This window comes from Arvicanthis niloticus, chromosome 6, assembly GCF_011762505.2.
Source record: "Arvicanthis niloticus isolate mArvNil1 chromosome 6, mArvNil1.pat.X, whole genome shotgun sequence".
Classification (NCBI taxonomy): Eukaryota; Metazoa; Chordata; class Mammalia; order Rodentia; family Muridae; genus Arvicanthis; species Arvicanthis niloticus.
This window is the reverse complement of record NC_047663.1, coordinates 92,133,874-92,156,698: the sequence shown is the minus strand read 5'-3', so window position 1 is coordinate 92,156,698 and position 22,825 is coordinate 92,133,874. Positions and strand designations below refer to the sequence as shown.

General features: G+C 47.5%; 9 non-coding genes across 9 annotated transcripts; 2 read left to right on the top strand and 7 right to left on the bottom strand.

Moving 5' to 3' along the window:
* Trnap-agg (transfer RNA proline (anticodon AGG)) lies at positions 1 to 72 on the bottom strand. The gene has a single exon. It is a non-coding gene; the product is annotated as a tRNA-Pro (tRNA).
* A 332-nt stretch (positions 73 to 404) lies between these two features.
* Trnak-cuu (transfer RNA lysine (anticodon CUU)) lies at positions 405 to 477 on the bottom strand. Its single transcript has one exon. It is a non-coding gene; the product is annotated as a tRNA-Lys (tRNA).
* Positions 478 to 1,438: 961 nt separating this feature from the next.
* On the bottom strand, positions 1,439 to 1,511 carry Trnak-cuu (transfer RNA lysine (anticodon CUU)). Its single transcript has one exon. It is a non-coding gene; the product is annotated as a tRNA-Lys (tRNA).
* Positions 1,512 to 6,103: 4,592 nt separating this feature from the next.
* On the bottom strand, positions 6,104 to 6,175 carry Trnap-agg (transfer RNA proline (anticodon AGG)). The gene has a single exon. It is a non-coding gene; the product is annotated as a tRNA-Pro (tRNA).
* A 1,079-nt stretch (positions 6,176 to 7,254) lies between these two features.
* Positions 7,255 to 7,326, bottom strand: Trnap-ugg (transfer RNA proline (anticodon UGG)). Its single transcript has one exon. It is a non-coding gene; the product is annotated as a tRNA-Pro (tRNA).
* A 2,298-nt stretch (positions 7,327 to 9,624) lies between these two features.
* Trnap-cgg (transfer RNA proline (anticodon CGG)) lies at positions 9,625 to 9,696 on the top strand. The gene has a single exon. It is a non-coding gene; the product is annotated as a tRNA-Pro (tRNA).
* A 99-nt stretch (positions 9,697 to 9,795) lies between these two features.
* Positions 9,796 to 9,868, bottom strand: Trnak-cuu (transfer RNA lysine (anticodon CUU)). Its single transcript has one exon. It is a non-coding gene; the product is annotated as a tRNA-Lys (tRNA).
* An 11,513-nt stretch (positions 9,869 to 21,381) lies between these two features.
* On the bottom strand, positions 21,382 to 21,453 carry Trnap-ugg (transfer RNA proline (anticodon UGG)). The gene has a single exon. It is a non-coding gene; the product is annotated as a tRNA-Pro (tRNA).
* An 815-nt stretch (positions 21,454 to 22,268) lies between these two features.
* Trnak-cuu (transfer RNA lysine (anticodon CUU)) lies at positions 22,269 to 22,341 on the top strand. The gene has a single exon. It is a non-coding gene; the product is annotated as a tRNA-Lys (tRNA).
* Positions 22,342 to 22,825: the final 484 nt, after the last annotated feature.

The window sequence follows — 22,825 nt, the reverse complement described above, 5'->3', positions numbered from 1 at the left end:
GGGCTCGTCCGGGATTTGAACCCGGGACCTCTCGCACCCTAAGCGAGAATCATACCCCTAGACCAACGAGCCCCAAAGACGGGATTCAGATGTTCCTTCTAAGGGGGATATAGTGGAGTTCTGCAGTTGGATTCAGTAAACCCAGAAGAAATTGAATTCTGGGTAAATCGATTTAAGGGCGGTGCGAGACTGCCCGGTGCCCCACTCCATCCAGAACGCCAAACGTAGAGTAAACTCTGACATTTCCACACACTCTAATCTAGTACGTCCAGAGTGCTGCTTCAGGCAGAGAAAAAGACCCGCAAACTGCTCACAGCCTCCAGTTCTGGCCTAAATGTCAGAATGAAGAATGGGGCACTGCGGAGAAGTGTCAGCGTTGTCTCTCAGCCAAAAAAACAATACTCCGCCCAACGTGGGGCTCGAACCCACGACCCTGAGATTAAGAGTCTCATGCTCTACCGACTGAGCTAGCCGGGCATCTGGCACTACTGGTTTCAAGCATCATAGTTACCAAGGTTGGAAATGGTGCTTGAGGACTGCAGAACCAAGAATTGGATCTGGCTGGCTCAGGGTGGCCCTGAAGGAAGCAGGCTAATGGACTAGCTCCAGTTCGGGATCTCAGTATGGATCATCAGAGTTTAACTTTGGCGTCCCAGCTGAGGCTCCAGAAATGGAGTTCTGGACGGCAATATTGTACTTATCTATCATGGCCAAAACGTCCACACACCAGGTCTCTAACTCCAGTGGCCCTGAGACAGGGATACCTAGGCAGAACCCGCAAGGGTCCTTAACTACTAGAGAAAGAGACAGAAGAGGGAGCTAAGAAGATGGAACTGTGTTCTCGCGCTGGCACGACCACCACACACCTAGACGATCAACTCAGATCCCACTAGGCAAAAGCTCTACCGCTGTGCTCACCTCGTGTCATCTAAAACCTGTCTCCTTGTAATTGTGTGAAGGTAAATTGCCCTTTTCTTTGTACATTTCTTTATAGAGCGAATTCTACAAAGTACAAGATAAGAATTGTGGGCTTCTGTCAGGAACAGAAGGTATAAGAAGTTATAAGTCACTCTAAATCTGCCTCAGACCCTGTGGGCTACCCCCCACGGTTTCGTCCAGAAGTCTGAGAGGGCCAAGAGTCACCTTACAAGTAGAGAAGAGTGGCAACAATATGAAAGATTCCCCCTTCTGAAGCCACTTGGAAAGGAGTTGTGCCTTTCATTCACATGACATAATACAACACCATTTTGAGGCCAACCAGTATAACAGATGGACACCAGTTGCTCAAGTCACCTGCTTGACAAATGACTCTAACACAGGGTCTCATTCTGTAGCCCCAGCTAGCCTGGATCTCGCCTCCGCCTCCGCCTTGTGTTGAGATAGACAGCAATTAGCAGGACGTCTTAAGATTCACGAAGTCCAAACCAAAATTTGTTGCCGCCCAACGTGGGGCTCGAACCCACGACCCTGAGATTAAGAGTCTCATGCTCTACCGACTGAGCTAGCCGGGCAACTGCTCCTGGCGGGAGAAGTTTGCTACCCCTGACCTGAAGTTATTGAACTGGCTAGTTCAGATTAGGGGCAGCTTCTAAAACAAGGAGTTTCACTTCCACACAGCAGACATACACCCGGAACACTGAACTACACACCTTCTCTCAACCTTGAGCGCCAAAAGTAGCAACTAGAGAGTAACGGGAGGATCCTGAGGCTAGGGCTAGTTCCTGCGGACGCTCTCGGGGAACAAAACGATTGATCGTCTGTCTGTATGTTAGAAATTCGGAATAAGGCTGAACTGCCTGCTCGTTCTCCTTCTGTGCCACAACAGGTGGAACCCTCCCTCTAGTCCCTGTCCCCAGAGTTTGGCCAGACCTTGGCTAACACTTGCTCCGTTCGCACATCATAGAAACGTAATGCAGACAGACACAGCCGCGGCTGGCGCGGGAGGAGCAAGGTCCAACTTGGATTCGCACCTGTACCGGGTCTTTGTGCATCTGGTCAGACAGAAGACAGGCACCCAGTAGTTGCTTATTAAACTGTATGTTTGCCCCGACGGACGTCTCTGCTTTCCTTTGTTTCCCCAAAACTGAACCTAATCTAAACGTAAGAGATGTCTCCTGTGAGTCTGATGCCCTGACTTTGTTGTTAAGAGCCATAGTCTCTCAGGTCTTAGCCCAGGTGGCAGAGTCTGGGATCTGGCATAGGGTGGCCATAGGGGAAAACAGGTCAGTCAACGGACTCCAGCTAGGACTCAGAATGTGAATCAGTAGGGTTTAGTTTGGTATCCTAGCCAAGGTTCCAACAAAGCCAGGGGTACAGATCTGCGCCAACAGAGGCACCCGCAGGGTCCTATCCACACCCACGCTCTGGGCTTCTCCTCGGTCCTTTTCTGTCAGAGTTCCAGGAATCTGGTGTTACCCGTGCCTCAGGAAGGAGACCCATCACACTCCACACAGAAATACCAGAAGCTTCCGTTGAAGTCTCCAGAACACACACTAATGGGTGTCTGTCTTCAGCTGTATCTCTATCTCGAGTCCTATTTCCAGCCTAAGGGCTGGGCTGAGCTGCCTCATAGCGGACACTCTTCATTGTGGAAGGAAGAGGCACAAGAGAGCCGACATAGGAAGGACTTGGTTGTCATCTCCCCGCCCCCGTAAGCCTCCCCCTCCCCACACACACAGGGGTTCATGTCTGACTTGACACAGGCTGGACCAATCTCCACCACCATGCTACATCGTCGCCTTTTCTAGTTTTAAATTTTCAGTCACTGTGTACTTTTATATGGAGAAGTACTTGGTTCGTTTTTTCCATTTTTAAGACTAAAAGACCTTTTTCTATCTCAAGGATATGTTCATTATTGTCCTCCTTTAGGTAAAGTAAATGTAACTGTTGCTCATAGAACTTGTTTTCTTGATGTTTTTAAAGGTAGATGGCAGAGTTTTTTTTTTTTTTTAAATTCGCATTTATTTATGTGAGTGACGAAGCTCAGGTCTTCACACTTGGCAGCAGAGATCTGTACCTCCTCCCCTTCCTCCTCCCCTTCCTCCTCCTCCTCCTTCCTCCTCCTTCTTCTTCCTCTCTCTCTCTCTCTCTCTCTCTCTCTCTCTCTCTGATCTATTTTATTTTTAGTGTAAGGGTTTTTTGCATGTGTGTACAATGCCCACAGAGACCATAATAGAATATTAGATCCCCTAGAACTGGAGACGGGCCACCATGTAGGTGCTGGGAATTGAGCCCAGGTCCTCTGGAAGAGCAGACAGTGCTCTTAATTGCTGAGCCATTTCTCTAGCCCCGTCTTTTATTTTATTTTATTTTATTTTATTTTATTTTATTTTATTTTTTATGAGTATATGTGAGGCTGAGTTTATGTGCGTCATATGCAAACCAGAAGAGGGAATTCGATCCTCCAGAATTTGGTGGCAGTGGTGAACCACCATGTGGGTGCTGGGGACAGAAAGCTGGATCCTTTGCAAGGGTAATGAATGCACTTAACTTGTAAGCCAGCTTTCCAGTGAAAACCCCACTTCTATTTTCTTTATATATTTCTCGCTACAGGCGATTCTATAAAATATTCCATAAAAGTGTGTTTCCTCACCAGACTTGATTGTTTACGTTTGCCAGGGATAGGAAGGCATAGCCAACCAGTGCAGTTCTGGCTGAACTTGCTTCAGTTTTGTTTGGTTTTGTTGACCCCTCCCCCAAGTTGGTATTCAAATACACAAATTTATATCACTTATGATTTAAAGTTCAAGGCTTCTGTCCCAAAAACAAAACAAAAAACAAACAAACAAACAAACAAACAAACAAAAACAAAGACCAGGCCTTCCTTTTGCATGTCTAAAGCAGAAAGTGGAAGAGACCCCAGTCTGACCTCAGGACTAGAAATTAGAGAAGGGAAAAGAAGAGCTCAGGGAGCTTCCCTCTGGGTGGTGGTGTCGCACATCTTTAACCCCAGTACCAGCACTCTGGAGGCAAGACTGGCAAATTACTGAGTTTGAAGCCAGCCTGGCCCAGGGCAGCCATGGCTAGAAAGGGAAAGGGCCATGCAGAGAAACCAAACCAACCAAACAACAAGAAAAAGGAAATGACAATGTGGGTGAAGAGGTTTGGGGTAGGGGACCAGCGAGAGAAGGCCTTCTGTTACTACCTACAAACACCAATAGCCTGGCACCTCCTTCCCAGGCTCCTGCCTTCCTCTTTAAGAACTCCAGGGAAGCCAGGAGGTGGGGGGAGTCCAGAGTTAACTTTTTAATAAGGAAGACTTGGGCTCTTACTTACATAGGAAACACTTCTCAGTGCCTCTGACACAGAGCTCAGGGCTGTGGCTCAGCTGTAGTGAGCAACAATGCTGAGAGCCTGCCGCCTTTGAAAACAGCAGCCGAGAGCACCTCAGGTTCAAGCCCTAGTACTTGGTAGGAAAACAGCTTTGGTGTCCAGAGCTGAGGTCTCATGGGTAAACTGTTACGATCTCTGAGTATCATCTAGAGAAAGAAACAATATAATATGGTTGCTTAATTATAATTTTTTTTATTATTTTGTTTTGTTTTAGATAAGGCCTCACTATGTAGCTCTGGCTAGCCTAGAACTCACTATTGTAAACCAGGCTAGCCTCGAATTTGTAGATGCACCTCCTCCCTGTTATTGTATTAAAGGCCTACACCACTACACTACACTGATTAATTGATTGAATTCCTAATTCTTTTTTTAATGTTTATTTGTTATGGGTGGAGGTCAGAGGTCAGAGGTCAAAGGACAATTTGTGTGAGAGTAAGTTCTCTCTTTCTGTCTGTGAGTCCTGGTGATACAGTCAGGTGATCAGGCTCGGCAAGCACTTTTAGGCATGAACTAACTCTCTGGCCTCCAGATGCGTTGCTTGCTTGCTTGCTTGCTTGTTTGTTTGTTTGTTTTTAGATAAGTCCAGTTCATTCAGGATTTGAACCTCAGCACTCTCTTGATCTAAGTAAGAATCATATCTCTAGTCCAGGGGTCAGTTTCCTCTAGTGTTCCCCACTGAGTGGGTCCATGACAGGATTTCCGCAGTGGAGAGGAGAAGTCTCAGGCATTTGAGTAGCAAGTTGCTACACTCAATGGTGGAGTTTCTTGTGGGGAGCGGGTGTGGCGGCCAGCTAAAATGGCGCCTAAGCTAATGAATGGCACCCGCCTAATTTTATGAATGACACCTGAATTTTTTGTGAATGGCGCCTGACTTCCTCACACAACCCGGTCAGAGCCACATCCGCAGAACTTCTGCGCAGACTCGCTGCCACGCAGATTCAGGCCAATTGACGTGTGCCAATGGTGTGTGCCCACGTAGCAGGCTCTGAGTGACCAGGCATGGGGATAAAAGGGAAAGTGGAACTGGGATCTGGGGCTTCCAGAGAGATATTGTTAAAAAGGTTCCTGAGTAAACTGCGTTGGGAAGAATCTCGTGTCGTGTCGCTCCTTTCTGCGGGTCGGAACGGGTAGCGACAGTTTCTGTAACACAGTAAAGCAGGAGAGTAACCACTAGGCAACTGTCTCAGGACTCTTGTCCAAACATTACTGTGACCCAACATGGTGCTAAAACCCACGACCCTAAGATTAACAGTCTGATACTCTAAACTTGGCAGTCTCTCAAAACACAAACAAACAAAACAAAAGGTCATGTGCTCTACTGACTGAGCTAGCTGGAAAACCCATACAAACACTTCTGGGTCGCCGGTATAAACTCGTTTTGCAGATGAATCTTAAATTTCCCATCTTGGCATTTGCCTAAGGGTTGTCTCTCCAAAAACCCTGACTGAGCCAAGGGCAGAGATTGGAGTTGCAGGCACAGGTTTTAATAGTCTTTCTGACTATTATTGGACTGAAGGTATTCAGGAGGAGATTGGACTGAAGGTATTCAGGAGGCTTCCCTTCAACAGACAGATGTGGGCAGCTCAACAGTTTGTGATGTATTGTAGAAGTGCCTTCTATAAAAGTCGGGCTTCAATATCCAGAGCCGATTTCTCAGGGTTAAGTCTAGGTCTTTTGACCAGTGTCTAGGATACACTGTTTCCTAACAATTCCTAATGAGTCAGAAACAAAATAATGACAATTCCTTATGAGTCGGAAGCAAAATATCAGCGGGCTCGTCCGGGATTTGAACCCGGGACCTCTCGCACCCTAAGCGAGAATCATACCCCTAGACCAACGAGCCACGGTAGCGGCTGCGGCACTTTCACTTCAAGGTGGTAGTTACAACGACGGACCCTGAAGTGCTCGGCGAGTAAGAAAGTTATGTTCTAGATAATTTCAGAAGGGCAAATTCTGAGACCGTGTACGCCAAAATAATCAAGTGTTTCAGTCTCCCTTCACAACCTATAAAGTGTGAAACAGCCCCAAGTCCACAATCCGGGTCCCATCGGTCTTGGCCTTGGCTACGGGCAAGGCTGGTATCAGCATTTGCCTCCGCGGCTGCTCGCCGTCTGGACGCTGAGGTCTCTCCCAACGATCAGATGGAGTCTCTAAGATTCGAGGGGCGGCTGCGTGGAGGGTCCTTGCCCGTGTCCTTGGTCTCGCAGCAGCGCCAGGGCTCAGTAAATGTCAGCTGAGTGCTAGCTGTACCAAACCCCTCGCCACTTCTTCCATTCGTGTGTTCCATCTGCCCATCCCGGTTAAAATCAAGGCTCCCTCCAGCCGGGTGTAGTGGCTCTCGCCTTTAATCTTCGATGCCATCCTGGTCCACATAGCGAATTTCAGGACAGACAGGGATGCATAGATGGATTGTATCTCAAAAAAAGAAAAGAAAGGAAAGGAAAAGAAGAGAGGGAGATGGGGGGAAGGGGAAGGGAGGGGAGAAGAAAAAGAAAGGAAACGGCTGACTTAAGGGCGACGACTCCACGAAGCGCACATAGGATCTTAGGCCCTAGAAAAAGGTGGGTTCAGATGCATCAAGCCACTAATGTCCCTCCCTCTCCCTCACTGGGGTCAGTTGCTGTGTTCTCTCTCACCAGATGAAGGACGTTGCCTTGAGAAACCAGGGCCACGCCCAGAGTGCAGAGATAGGCGTCCAGCTCCTCCATCCTCTTTTAACCTAATATCCAAGAAGTCTGGCTTGAAAGTGTACCCCTTCCCTCGCACTAGTTGCCTATGTTATGATGTTCCTGGGGGTCTAGGATTCCAATTTAAGTACTATCCGCTAAAGTTCTCGTTTCTCTTCTCTCTGCTTTCAGAGGCTCACCGAATCTGCTCCTCCGGTAGGAGGAACTTGTAAAAGGATAAAGCCACCTCAGCACTGGGCTCGTCCGGGATTTGAACCCGGGACCTCTCGCACCCAAAGCGAGAATCATACCCCTAGACCAACGAGCCAGCACGCAGCCCTTGGCCCCCCCCCTCCCCTCTCTCTGAATGAGAAAAATTCACTGCTGTTTATCTTTCATTTTCAATTTTTAGGTTGTTCTGTATCACCGTACACAGGAACCGTAAGGATTCACTGGTTCACAGCCACTATGGGATTTTCAGGGCGAGCGCTAGTTCAGCGACATAAACCAAGAAGATGATGAACTGGCAAATTTTCCATTCTCTAAATGCCTGACTAGCAAGGAATACAAATGGGCTTCCCTGTCATTAAAGTAGGAGACATTCCAGGCAGGGTACTGACGTCAGAGATCACAAAGGAAAGTGCGGACAACATCCATTTTTTCAAAATGATAAATAACAATCAAAATACAAAACTGACAAGCCAAAGACTTGGCTACACAGATTTAAAGTCGTTAAAAATACATATGGTTTTAGCCAGGCGTGACAAGAAAAGCCTAAAACCGCAGTACTTGAGATGTGAGGTAAACTGGGTTAGACGTGCAAGGTCATCTTTGGCTCCACAGTGAGTCTGAAGCCAGCCTGCACTACATAAGACCCTCAAAAACACGTAGGGTTTTTGCTGCTGCTGCTGCTGCTGCTGCTGCTGCTGCTGCTGCTGCTGCTGCTGCTGGTGATGGTGATGGTGATGGTGATGGTGATGGTGATGGTGGTACTTTGGCTGGGTTTGAATTGGTTTTTTGTTTTGTTTTGTTTTGTTTTGTTTTTGTTTTTTGTTTTTTTTTTTTTGTTTGTTTTTTTTTTTTTTTTTTGATCATGTGTCAAGAAAAGAAATAGAATCCTAGACATTGATAGCTATGGGTCATAGCTCATCTTTGGAACAGATTCTGGTTATATAGACTAGGCTAGCCCCAAAGAAGACACCCTCCTACAGGTGTACAGTCCCAGACTGCTCCTAAGTGGATTAGGTGAGAAATGACCAAGCTTTGAAGTGGAGTTAGACAAAAGGAGGTTCCTTGGGGTGCGGGAAGAGTTTCAAGGCCCCAAACGGCACATTCGTCATCCCTACACTGTGGAGGCCCAGGCTGGGCGTCAGTCTGGGTTGCAGGGAAACTGTCTCAAAGCAACAATGCACAGATCTTTTCCCACTGCCCTGCCACCGTTGCTGGGGTCTCGGGACCCTGAGCTAAAGTTCTAGGACAGCCAAGCTGACCACACAGGCAAGAGGTCTGGTCCAATACACACAAGGCAGCTCAGGGTAGCAGAAAGGCTGGGCAGTTCAGAAGTCCAGAACCTGGGCTCCTGGGCTTCTGCTCCCTCTGCTGCGCTGGCAACCTCTGGAAGGAACCCTCTACCCACTTCCCACCTGGTTACAGCTCAGAACAGAACTGAGACTCCCACACTATTGAACTGTGGGGTTCCTCCACCCAATTCTATTTGATCAGACCTGAATCGAATCAACAATCTCTCAGAATGAGACCTCATAGGGAGTTGGGTCCAGACTGTGGAGCCAGGCACAAGGACGACCAAAGGTGAGCCGAGAAGTAAGGGTGTGTGGAGGCTCCTTTGCCCAATCTAGCGTTCTTGCTCATAGTGTAAGAGTAACAAATACTGAAAAAACTCGGCCCTCAACGGCTCTTTCCTCTTAAGGAGTTTCCGTCCCTGAATCCCTACAGACAACTTCTCAGTCCGGAGGAGCAGACCAGCCCTACGGTGTTGGAATTCAGAGTGGGCAAGAATTCACAACGGCACTGCAGGGGGCCGGGTCCCAGGCCCCACCCGCTGTGCTTGGGCCACCACCTGCCAGTTTTGTGTATCTGTTTTCTTTGATCGGAGGTGTCAGATAATTCAGCTGCTTCTAAGGGGCCCTTTAGTATTCCCACATCCTGCCCATAGAGACCGTACCGTGGGGCTGAACCTTCCAGATGCAGACAAAATGTTATGGCTGAGACCAATGGAAGCAGACTCCAGGGGAGTGAGGCGCGAATCCTACACATTACCCAACTTGCTGAGCTGCAACTGCGTCCCCCAGTCTTGGGCGTCCCGCGGGGCTGTTTGGACGTGTGTTTGGGAAGAGTTAGTGTTTGGGAAGGGCTTATTTAATGGCTGTTCCTTGCCTCCTCCTCCTTGCTCTCTAGCCACAGACACAGCCTCAACAGCAGTCTCAGCCGCCACAAAGGACTTCCAAGCATGTAGCCTTTCTCTCGAGGTACAGGCTAGTTTGGAGCAGGCTCTGTGGTAAATTGCCAAATTTGTATCCCCACCCGACAGCCCAAGCAAATGAAGAGCGCCGCTCATTTGGGAATGAATACAGGCCTATAAGGAAGTGGAGGGAAAGTACTGTTGTGTGGCTCGTTGGTCTAGGGGTATGATTCTCGCTTCGGGTGCGAGAGGTCCCGGGTTCAAATCCCGGACGAGCCCTGGAAGGGGTCCAGTTTCCCAATATTTTTAGTTCCTTTATATTCCACCAAGCTAAATAGTGTTTCATACATGTGGCGATCTCCGATGGCAAAATAGCTACGCCCAACGTGGGGCTCGAACCCACGACCCTGAGATTAAGAGTCTCATGCTCTACCGACTGAGCTAGCCGGGCGGGATAGCAAGCTTGTGTTGTCAAGAGTCACAGGGCCATTATTGTTCTTTTATCTCTTTTTGGTGAAATCATAGTGGAGAAAATTCCAAGTGAAAAACAAAGAAAGCGCCCGACCATCTAACGAGGGACTCAGCCGTGTGGGCTGGGGGGAGTACAGCGCGGGCTAAGCGGCCGCTAAGAGACCAGTGTTAGACGCTGAGGCCAGAAATCGAGGTTCATTCTGGATAGGCTTTCAGGGGCGTCTGTTCTGAAAGGTAGAAGCTTCGCTCTCAAGCGATCGCATCTTCAGGAACAGGAAACTCGAGAGCTGCTTTTAGCCAGTTAAGTCCATGTCAAGGAGTATAGATTAGAGAAAATAAAGGAGACAAGTCTCCCTGCAATGATTCTTAAAGGATGGGTCTCCTCTAGTCCTATGAGAATCCTCGGGACCAAATCCAGCCAGAGGCCACAATTTCGTCACCCACCCGCTATTTAGTAGGGGGTCCCTTTAAAATTCATTCTTTGACAATTTCATGCATTTATATAATGTATGTTGGTCATTTCACCCCTCCATTTTCCGCCCACTCCAGCTGGTCCCCACTTATTCCCAAAAGCCTCTCTTATTTTCGCGTCTGTTAGTTTGGGTTTTGGTTTGTAACCCACTGAGTTTTAGTAGGGCTGCTTGCATGACCATGGAGCATGACCTCCCCACCCCGGCGACCATTAGCTGGCTATAGGCCTAGAGGAAGTATGACGATCTGAGCGCCTCTGACTAGCTCCTTTTTTGTTACCCAAATATTAATTGAGAGAAGGCAAGGTGAAAATCAAGGGCTGGTGTTTGGCAGCTTTTATAGCTCTCTGTAACTGGTGGCAGTGTGGTCAAGAGCAGCCCCAGGAGCGCCCACCAGTTCCCACCAATGGGGAAGCAACTACCGCTGCTCTGCAGTCGTTGCATGGTTGCAGCTCAGCCTGCACTACTAAAGTAGGCAAGACAAGACGGCTGAGAAACCACATCAGGATACACAGTACAGGAGAAAATTTCTCAGCAGAATGATCCAAAGGAGCTGGAACACTCGATCACGTGGCCAGGAAAGAGGGGGTTACACCTATCACAGCACAGCTCACATGCAAATGAAGGCTTGCCTTTACACCAATCACAACATCTTCTCTTTAGCACTAATCACAGTGGTGCCTCTGCTAGATTACAAGAGATGTGCTTCCTCCTTTTCTGTCCCAGATGAAAATGCTTGCAGAATCACCAGGAGTTCACCCAGGCTTGTGCAAAAAGACTGGTGCAAACAGAAACAGTCCTGCCTGAAGCCGTGCCCTTGGGAACTGAAGCAATCAGCCTGCGACGAACACTGTGGTTTTCCTAAGGCTTTCGGCACGTGTTACAGGCAAGCTGTGCAGGTATGGGCGCAGTTTGGCTGCCGATCTTTGCCCATCCTTGATGTTCCTGTCCTATCCTCGGCCCCCCAAAACTTTATAAGTCTTGACTCGTCCTAAGTAAAGTTGATCTGCCTCCTGATAGCTGGTCCCAGTCTGGTCATTCACTGTACGTATTCATAGGGCTTGCAAATCCCCTGTTCATTTTCTCTGCTCTCAGTGCCTTCATAGATTGAATTGGCCAACAATCTGTGAGAGCAGGAAGACCCACACTCAGCTACCTAGTGAGTTCAAGGCCTAGACAAAATACAGGAGACTGTCTCAAACCAAATCAAAACTCAAACTGTTGGAGTCTAGGAATCGCCTCACAAACCACACTAACAGTCAGACAGGAATAGTTTATCGAATGTATGTCCCAGGACTGATCAACCAGGGCCACAGTCCAGATTTAGGAACTAAACCCCAAGTTAAGATCACAAAGGTTTGTTAAGCCTAAAATCCACAAACATTCAAGTTATTTCACCAATCAGGATTTAGGGACAGGGGATTTCCTTAGAAACATACGTTTATTGTACCTTTATCCTGCTCCCATTGGTTGGGGTATTCAACTGTGACAGGAGACTTGTCTTGTCTAACATTCATGTCTTAACTTGCCAACCAGGATGTCAGTTACCCATGACATGTCTCTCTGCCAAGTAGGATGTCTGTTCCCAGGGAGGTCTTGGGAACTTAAACTTTACTAGACCTCTACCCAAAATGGAAATCTTATTCCAAATAGTTTCTTATATTGGTACACATATATTATATCTTACAATGGGGTCCATCCTAGTGGCAACTTAAAAAGACAAATACCATAAAAGCTTATATATGGGTGCAGTAAGTGTTATTAGGTGGTTGGTTCTAGTCCAAGCTTATTGTGGGTAACTAACAAAACAGTTCTACTGATTTCTATAGTGATTGGTTTCCAAGGGCAAAGAATATGTAGTCAATTTAAGCATGAGAAAGTTTACTGGTAACAGCAGAAGCAAAACAGTAACAGTACAAAATGGAAGGCTTAGACAGGGAACAGTTACCTAGACCTTAACAAACAACAAAACAACCTCTGGACTTGGTTAAATAATTTTCCCCCAAAATACATGTATAGGATGGGTATGGTGGTGCACACCTTTAATCCCAGCATTCAAGAGGCCAAGGAAGGTGGCTCTCTATGAGTTAGAGAACCAGGGCTACACAGTGAGGCTTTGTTTCAAAACAAATAAAACCCGCACACCTTTAATCCCAGTACTTGGGAGGCAGAGGCAGATGGATTTCTGAGTTGGAGGCTGAAATGGAATCCTAGTAAAGTGGAACAAGCCCTAATCCAGTGACTGAAATAGACAAAAGCACAGTGTGAAGAGACTGCTGGGATGACAGAGGCATCTGTCTATAACCTGATCTTGGGGGAGACCAGGAAGGGTCCTCCTTGGGGCCTTGAGAGGAAGCAGGCCTTGCAAATACCTCAAGGTTACATAGTGGCACAAATACCTTTCTATTCTTTTAAGCTACCCAGCTTCTAGTAATTTGTAACAGCAGCTGTAGGAAACTAATTAGTGCACAGTAACATGTTTTGGAACTTTGTTGCAAAAGCCGTAATGACTTATGGGATGGAAGTAGTATCAGAAAAATGAGCATTCCCTTAACCTTGATCTTAGAGCACTGTTAAAATCATTATTAGTGTTTGGGGGTTTGTTTGGTTTTGGAGACAGTTTTTTGTTTGTTTGTTTGTTTGTTTGTTTGTTTGGTTGGTTGGTTGGTTGGTTAGTTTGGTTTGGTTTGATTTGGTTTTTCAAGACAGGATTTCTCTGTGTAGCTCTGGCTGTCCTGAACTAGATCTGTAGACCAGGATGAACTCAGTGTTGGGTTTGGGGTGGAATCAGAGAAAGTCCACTTTAGAGATGGAAGCTTAAACATCAACACTTTATATTTTGAGTGCCCAGGGAAGCAGCCAGTTCTCCATCTGAACCTGATGGGAGATTGTACAACATTTTTATAGGAAAGGAACACAAAGCAAGTAGGAGAGGCAGCTGGGGGGAGCTGCAGGGTTATCCAATTTTAGTTTGACATTATGGGTTAAACAAGGGAGTACCCATTGGCGACCTGGGCCATATCTAGGGCACCTGGCTTTCAGGGTCCTTAGTTCATTCTCCTAGACATTCTGTCTAGAGCTCAGAATGATAAGGAAACAAAGGAGCGGGTCCTTCCTAGGTCTTTAACCCTGTGGTTAACCTAGGTGTTTAACCCTGCCAGCAAAACAGACTTGTCATCCCTGAGATAGCTGGACTCAGACAACTGTCTCTACAACAGAAGCTGTTCAGCTATAGGAAAGTCCTCACATCTCCTAGGGCCTGGGACCTTGAATTTAGTTTCTCCTGAGAGACAAAATCTTTTGGGTTCAGATTCCATCTTAGAGAACCTGAACGAAAGTTAAACTCAAGTTAAGTAACTGGCACCTAGCACCAGTTTCCAGGTTACCCTCCTCCCCAACAAGACCTGCATCTAGCACCAGTTTCCAGGTTATTCCCCCAACAAATCTACACCTCCAGGTTACAAGCCTGCACCTGACACTTTGCTTCCTCACAACCAGAAAGAAGGAGAAAAAAGGAAGTTAAGTTTATAATTTAGCTTCCAGTATTAGTCAGTTATGTTAAAGGCCATAATGGCTCCCCAATCACATGTGTTCCAGGCTAGATAGCCCCTTCTTGCCTGAATCTGGACTTGTGGTTTGGGTAGATTTCAGTAGAGCATGTTGCGTTGGTAAGACAAAGAAAGACTAGCAATGACAACAGTAAGGGAGTTAAAGTAACAGTCTTCCAAAAGGAAACGTAGAGCAAGCAGTATAGAACAAGGTGGGAATGGCAGGGGCAGATGGCAGAGAGCTGAGGTTTGGTGATAGAGAGGGGTCCCAGGACTGGAGGCTGGCATGAGGGCTGGAAAACTAGGCTGTTACCCACCGCTCTCACACTGTTGAGGTTTTGTCTTTTGCTGATATTGTAATGCTAAGTGTTGGTCCCCAAGATCTGGAGTCTGCATGTAGATTCTGGGAACCTGCCCCCACTTAATTCTGATTGGTAAATAAAGATGCCAGCAGCCAATAGCTGGGGAGAAGGGAGATAGGTTTAGGTTTCCTGGGCTACCGACCAGGAGGAAGAAGCAGGGGAGAGAGGAAAGCCACCATGGAAGGTTAAGAAGGTGCAGGGGAGAGCCACCATGGAAGAAGAATGTGCAGGAGGGAGACACCAGAGTTGTCATGTAAAAGGGCCAAGGGAGTGTGGCCCAGAGGGCTGCTCAGTTGGGTCAAGAGCAGCCAAGATGGAACACAGAAATCAGTAAGTGTGGGAAGCCATGGCAAGGCCTTACTCTTGGCAAACACTCACCCTTGGCTCTCCTATCTACTATTCTTCTTTCTGCTTACCTTCCATGATTCACTTGTCAGTTCTCAGAACTTCAAACAAGGCCTCATAACAACCCATGGTAGTTACCCTTCCTCCTGATCTCTAGATTTAGACAACATCCTGCTAGATAGATGTTTTTAGAACCCCTGGTAAGGGAAAGGCTTTGTGAGAATAACTTAGACCCCACAGCTACAGCCAGCTTCCTCCACCTGCAAAGCCCTCTTTCCTTTCCTACCCCTCCCTATATCCTGTTTTTAGAGTATATAACTGGGTGAACAATAACAATTTTGTCAGCTTGATCAGACCTCTTGACTTGCTGTGCCTCCTTATTTTCTCTCGCATCTCAGTCCTCTCCACAGGGTCTAAGGGTCCAGCTGGCCTGGACAAGTAAGTAGTAAGTTCTGGGTGGGAGGTGGATTCTAACAGCAGGGAGGTTAGGCCCAGCTACTGTGCTGCCTAAGGCATACTAAAATATAAGGCTGTGTGGGTCTTTCATCCGGGAACCCCACACCGAAATTATTAAAATATTCTTACGACATTGCACATTTCAACTGATACAAAAGCTACCAAAAGCTGAGACCTGAAGAGTTTCTCCTCATCTACCCACAATTCCTAAGGACAGCAAAAGTGTAGCCGCCCTCGGCCACAAGTCAACTGGGTTCACCTGAAAGGGGGGCTGGGAATTGAAGGGGGAAGGAGGGCAAGAAGAGATGAGGCCAAGACAAAGTTCTCTGATCAAGGCCCCAAGCTTTAATGTTCAGCTCTCAATTTAAAGGGGAAGACCCAACCCACAACCCCTCCTGGTTTCAGATGGGTGGGATAATCCACAGTACGGGCTGGAGATTTCTCAAGGCAAGCCCAGGGGCAGTTCTGCTTCTGTGTTCTGGGCAGCCAAGGTGGGTAACTCCACCTAGATCCTGTCACTTGACCTTGTGGTAAACAAGGTCTCTCAGGCCTGCTCATGGTGGGGGGAAGGGTACAGTTTCCCCCATTTTGGTTAACTTAAAAAGAAAAGAGAGAGGTGAAGCAGGAATATGGTCATCGTGATATCTGGCTACTTCCTGCTGACATTGGGGGCGACGTGTCTCTAGGGGGAACCTAGAAGAATGGGTATGGGGGATGTTTGTCCAGTCTTAGGAGAGTTGGCTGTGTCCTGCTGTCCAGGATTTATGGAGCCCATCTGAGGATAGGTCAGGAGGAACAGGTCCAGTAGAAGCAGCTGTGTGGGATACACGATTTCATCCTATCTGGGGTACCGAGTAGCCGGGCTTGTTGGGAGAGATCTTTGTATGAAAGCAACCTATCTGCTTGAGACACAAGGTTCAAAAGTTAACAGCAACATGTTTATCCAAGCCAAGTAGGAAATAAGGTTGAAAGTGGAAATGTTTTAGTATCTAATCCAACTGCTGGTTGACAGGGATCAGATACAAGGTCTATGTCTACTCAGGCTGGTAGATTTCAACAAAAGCTGTCTGTTTACAATAGTTTATAGCCCCCTGTTTCAGTGTTTTTCCATGAAGACCTAAGACTTTGAGCAGGCAAGTAAATCAGGCCTATTGTTGATTTTAGGCCCCCAGTGTACAGGCAGGGCTGGTCTCTTATCCTGCTGTTTTTCCTGCCTCCCAAGTACTGGAATTACAGGTGTGACCTGCCACTCCCAGCTACAATGATAGGTGTGACCTGCCACACCCTGCTTTCCTAACATGGACTGGCATTCACTGGGGAAGAGAGCTGTGCATCTGCTCCAGAACCCTGAGGGGGCACCCAGGTCTCCTGGACTGGAGGACCTGGGGCTTCAGACACCCTTCTCTGCTAGTGAAGCAGGCTCCTGAAGGAGGGTCCATAAAGGCCTCCACATTTCTCAGGCAATGCAGGTTGTCTGGGAGTGATTGCCATGTCTGACCCCAAACATCAACCACATGTGAACTTCAGATTCACCACCAGACAAAGCAGAGCAACAGCTACAACATGCTACTTAAGAACCAAACAGTCTATATCCCTGCCTTCACGGTGTCTCTGGCCTGAGGCAGTGGTGGCAGGAAAGGGCCCACAAACTGCTCTCTGGTACAGACCTCAGTTAAACATAAAGCATATGCAGACACTAGAACACTAAGAGAGGCCCAGTGAAGTCCTGGACCCAGAGTTGAACAGCTCTGGATCATTCACTGACAGCAGCAAAGACACCAAACTTTACCAGTTTCTCTACTCCAAGGCTGAAACCTCTGAAACCTCTGCACACGGGCACCTCCTGATGGCCCCTGAGCCATGGACAAATTGTCCTGATGCAATAACTAAACATGGGGGTGGTTAGAAAAAAAACTGTGGAGTGACTGTTGGTCTATATAATTCTGCTCCAGGTCTCAGGTCTTTCGCTCTGAGAGACAAACCCCCCCTTCTCTGACTAGCCAGCCCTCATGGCCAGTTCTCACGATCCCTTACTTCATAGTGTCTTCTCCTCTCTCCATCCTCTCTTCTCTTTTCCTGGTCTCTGCCTCAGACCCCAAGTCCGGGAACCTTAACTACCTCTCTTCTGCCCAGCCATAGGTGTAGACATCTTTATTCAATCAATAGTTTTAATGAGACGGCTTCTTATCTATTTATTATATGTAAGTACACTGTAGCTGTCTTCAGAGACCCCATAAGAGGGCATCAGATCTCATGAAGTGTGCCGCCCCGACCACCCTGACCAGCAGGGAAGAAAGACTAGCACACCAGTTCCTTCCAGCGACAGTTTTACTCAGGAATGACTTTCAGTTACAAGATCAAGGGGTGTGCCCCCGTGCCTCCCGCGAGTGCAGCTTAAGTAGCCTCCAGTGGACTGCCCATCAGCCCATACTACGTTCCGCTCTACCATAGGCTGACACCCATGACGAGAGATCAGGCTACTGGCAAGCCCAGCCTCCTCACCAAATAAGGACTTGTTTATCCCAAGAAGGTTAAGGCAGTAGGCTCCACCTTAGCTTTCCACAATGAAGCCACCATGTGGTTGCTGAGATGTGAACTCATGACCTCCAGAAGAGCAGTCAGTGCTCTTAACCATTGAGCCATCTCACCAGCCCCAGAGTCATTCTTTCTTAATATTTATGTTCAAAATGGAGTAACCAGCTGAAAGCTGTTGCTTTATAAAATGAAGTCATTCAAGACTAAACATAGCCTGAACATTGATATTTCATACAACCCAGAGAGCCAAATAATAGTTACCTAGGCCTTGCCATTTCATCTAGGCCTTAATATTTTACTTAGCACTTAACAAAAAACTTTTTTTCTTTTTTTTTAAGTTTTTTTTTTTTTTTAGTTTAGTTTAGTTTTGTTTGTTTGTTTGTTTGGATTTTGTTTTTTTCAAGACAGGGTTTCTTTGTATAACCCTGGCTGTCCTACTCTCTTTGTATGAAGACCTCCATACTCGGGAGACCCTTCCTCAAGCCTCCGGAATCGCGACCACCCAAAAATCACAAGAAACCATACCTGGATGCAATCAGCAGAGGTTTATTAGGGGAGGAGCCGGCGGTCAAAAACGACAAGCTCTTTAGCTCCAAGAGCAGGGTTTTTGGCCACGTGTGGTGGAATAAAGGGTCTTTTATAGCATGGGGTGGAGGGAGGAAGGCATTTTCGCGCGCTTACACATGATTGGTTGTTTTACAAATTTTGAACATAGCACTGGGAAGACCAAGGGAGGGGTAACCAAGAACAGTGGAACATTTCAGAGAATCTAGCCCAAATGATCTAGAGTCATGTGAGATCACTCTGCACACTCATTCTTTTCAAAAATGTGGTTTTCACCATGCTATTGTGTCCTATTCTGCCATTTCCTCCGGCTATAAGGCTATGGCCCCACCTAGGTGGTAGCATCTTTATCTGTAATCAGGAATGCCTTCCTGCCTTGGGCGAGGCTTGGGGAATGTAATCCAGCAAGTGTCCTTCACCTGGAATGTGAAGGCCTGAAATCTTATTTTCAGTTCCGAGTTCTATAAGGCGGAAAAATCTACACATATTTCATAAAATGGCCTTTATAATTTTTCACTCTACATGTAGACTACGGTGGCCTATGAACTCACAGAGATCCACCTGCCTCTGCCTCCCCAGTGCTGGGATTAAAGACGTGTGCCACCACCCTTGGCTTAAAACTTTTAATTGATTACATCAGTATGGTTGTCAATACCTGTCTCCTGTGGATCATTTCAGCTGAGAGCTGAGGACTCCTGGTACCTAGGCCCATCCAAAAACTGCAACCTCAGCTCTCCCAATGTCTAAGGAAAGCCCACATTAGACCTATACAAGATCTATACAACCTGGTAAGAGACTCACACTACTCCCATTCCTCCTAGCAGCCTGGGGCCTGATGCCTGTGCACAAACACAGAGAGATGCAAAATTGGCCAAAGACCAACACCTGCAGTGATGCTCACCTACACATGAGAAGAAAAAAAAGCCCAGCTGACTAGAAATATAATAACATTTAAATTTTGTAGCTGTTTGCTCAGCTAGTCCAATGCGACTCAAGGTCTTGGAGTCATGGAGGAAACCCACATTGGCTGTCTGACTTCTGCGCAATTGCTGGTAATTGGTATACGCTATCTACTGAGATGGGAATCAGACCCCTAGAGCAGAGAGGCAGCCAGCTTCTATTGGTGTTGTAGCCTATAGCTGAGCACAGCCAGCTCAGCAAAGCTCCCGGACAGGGTCCTCTGACCCACCCTCTTCCTGTTCCTTTAGTTGTAGTGACACAGTGAGGGGCTGTCAGAGCGTCTACCCACAGTTACAACTTTATACATTTTTTTATAAATATAATTTCAAGCAGAGGCTGCAGTTCCCAAGCCTCGGTCAACATTGCAAACCTCATCTATACCAAAGACATCTGTCAGTTTCCAAGCACAATTTTTATTCCAAACCAGATAGCCCTGGTCTTAAAAAACAGACGTCATCAGGGGTTTGAATCTAGGACCTCTCACACACTAAACAATAATTATACCCCTAGGCCAGGCGGTGGTGGCACACACCTTTAATACCAGCACTTGGGAGGCAGAGGCAGGTGGATTTCTGAGTTTGAGGCCAGCCTGGTCTACAGAGTGAGTTCCAGGACAGCCAAGGCTATACAGAGAAACCCTGTCTTGAAAAACAAAACAAAACAAAAAAAAAAACAAAAAACAAAAAAAAAAAATTATACCCCTAGGCTAATGAGGCGTGTAATATATATACTCTTGATGTCTCAGTTGACTTCATCAATTTCCCCCTCTTCTGTCATTTGTCAGATAAGATTTGATTCTGTCCCCCTGTGAAAAGCAGGAGCCATGACTCTAGGGTTGAAAGGTCAATACTGTGGATCCTGTTCTTTCTCCACCTCAGTGAAACAGACTACTGTCTTGGGGAAGCATCCAGCAAGATCTCCAGTCACTTGATTAAAGGTCAGGGCCCTGGGGCATTGCAGGCTCCCGGATCTGCTCCTGGAACCCAGCTACATTCTGGAGTCAGCCTAAGTGGGAATAAGCCACATTCTGGAGTCAGCTTGGGTGCGAACAAGAACAGAAAGGCAGCTAGCTGTAGGGAGGAGGTTAGGTCAGGCCTGAAGACAGAACACAAGATCTGCAACTGGGGAAACAATGGCTTCCGCTTAAACAGGAATCTTCAAAATGGTCTGGCCTCAGCTGAAAGCACCCGGCAAGAAGCCTGATTACACCTTGACCCTGCCAGGCCTCAGGGCAGGAGAGGAACCCTAAGTTTTGCATAGGAACTGCAGACTGTCCATGTTTAGAGGATAGAAGTCGGAAACAGGAAAAGAGTCCAAGCGCCGAGGACCCTGGATTAAGAAGAGAAACTTGGGCCGTTTAGAAGCAAGACACACTGGCACCCTGAGCTGTGCTCAGAGCTCCCAACCTGTGTTCAGCTCTCCTGAATAGGCAGTAATCTCTAGGGATCTGGACGACTCATCTTAGACGCAAATGAGACTCCCTCCTCCCGCCCCCCTTCGCTCTGATGCTTTGCTGTTTGGGCCTGGCTAATATTGTCCCTCTTTAGGTTAGCCAGTTTCTAGACTCTCCGGAATGACTGCTTCACACATAACCCGCCGTGCAGAGCCCACACCCCAACAACCATAACTACATCTTTTCTCCAGATCTCACCAGAGTCAGATATCAGATGAGTAGGGGACAGTTCACGTGCACTAGGGTGTCCTGAAATTATTAAAACTAGCCACCCCACGCCTGTTAACGCTCCCGGTCTCTTCTTTGCATGAAAATCACAGTGCGGAGAGGTTCTTGCTCATAAGGCGAATGTAGTTGAGAGACCGCGGTCACTCGGGACGCCACGCTCCTTCCTCTGTGAACGACACATTGTATTTTCAGTGGCATCTCCTCTAATGGCGTTGCCGTACATGAATAACAATTAAATCACAAAATCTAGTAAAATTCTAATGTGCAAAAACAGAACCCGAGCCCTGGTGCCCAGCATTATCATGGTGGCCCCGATGGTGAGTGCAGCCTCTGCAGCCGCGCTCTCCTCCCAGTGGTGGCGGAAGGCACAGAGGGCAGCATCCCCAGCTGTTTCACCACACCCACTTGGCCGGAATTTGAACTTCGAAACCACACAAAGGAAACCTACAAGCTCAGAGCCAGAGTAATTTCTGGTTCTTGTGAGACCTGGCTCGAGACATCCAGGTGTCTGCGGAGACAGGGCTGCGTCGGATCAGGCACACTGAGGGGGTGAAAAAAAAAAAAAAGGAAGTGGGCTCGTCCGGGATTTGAACCCGGGACCTCTCGCACCCAAAGCGAGAATCATACCCCTAGACCAACGAGCCACTGTGGTTTAAGTGCATAGTATTGATCTTTGAGTATCTCAGAGGCTCTCTGGCTGAATGACATATTCGTTTAGCTCTGTCAAGAAGGATTCCACGTGTTCATTTTCCTGTGAGTTTCAGGAAGCCAAGGGAAGAAGTTCGGCTCTGTGGAGACCTGCCGGACGAGAATCTTCCGAAACACTCAAGACAGGGCAGACCGGTCCCCAGCCCCACAGCCCGGCGTTCGATTTGAATGATCAAGGACCATCGTCCTTCGGGAAAGGGAAGCCAGTGAGCTTGTGTGAACAACGCAGTCTCATGGTGGACTCCGGATCAGAAATTTGTCCCAAGTAGAACCTAAGTCTAGTCTCGAGAATGAGAACTTTCCGATCTGCCAGTCCCCGCAAGCTCAGTCCTCCGGGGAGAGCTGCAGAACCCGCCGAGCCCACTCGGGCCTGGACTCTGCTCGGCCCGCGCAGCTCAGAGACCCGGACACAGAAGCCACAACTCCGGATGGTTCTTCCCTAGCCCGCGGCTTAGCGTTCGGCAAGGGATCCAGTGTCCTGAGACGACTTTGAAAATGCCTGCTCTCCAATGATTAGATTCTGGAGCTGATCAGGCCCTAAATGGGAGTCTCACTGACATCCTCACAGACCCTGTGGTTCCTGGAAATGCAGGCCCTGGCGCTGCAGCTGACAAACCTGCAGGAGCAAACCCACCATCATTGCTCTAGGACTAGAAGCTCATCTAGAAAAGCAGAACAAGTCGAATGGGTTCTAGAACCCGGAAGTATATAGAACTCCAAGAGGCCTGTAGGGAATTAGCTTTCCATGGCCGCCCGGCTAGCTCAGTCGGTAGAGCATGAGACTCTTAATCTCAGGGTCGTGGGTTCGAGCCCCACGTTGGGCGGATATATTTTGCCTAGAAGAAGTGCGTAGAAGTCTGGAGAACGGACAGGAGTAAGAAAAGTTGGCAGAAGTCTGCATCTAGGAAAGGAATAGTCCTTCAGTAGAAGTCTGGAGAACGGACAGGAGTAAGAAAAGTTGACAGAAGTCTGCATCCAGGGAAGGAATAGTTGCGTTGCGTACCTGGCCTAGCAAGTATTTCATACGACGGGCGGAAGAGTCATCCCGCGGAGAGAGTTCCCTTTTTCATAAGACTGTCTCTATAAATTTAACTTTTATACATTTAACCTAACACTTCATAAATGTATCAAAGTTAAATAAAAACTCCAGGTACAGTAGGAAGAACGAACATTCAGGACCCTGTCTATGGACTGAGTCTCTAGAAAATCAGTGTCAAAGCCCAAAGACCTCCACACAATCATGTAGCCACAGGGCTGCTCTTGCTACGACAGACAAACCAAGAAAATATAATTTCATCTTACATGTTG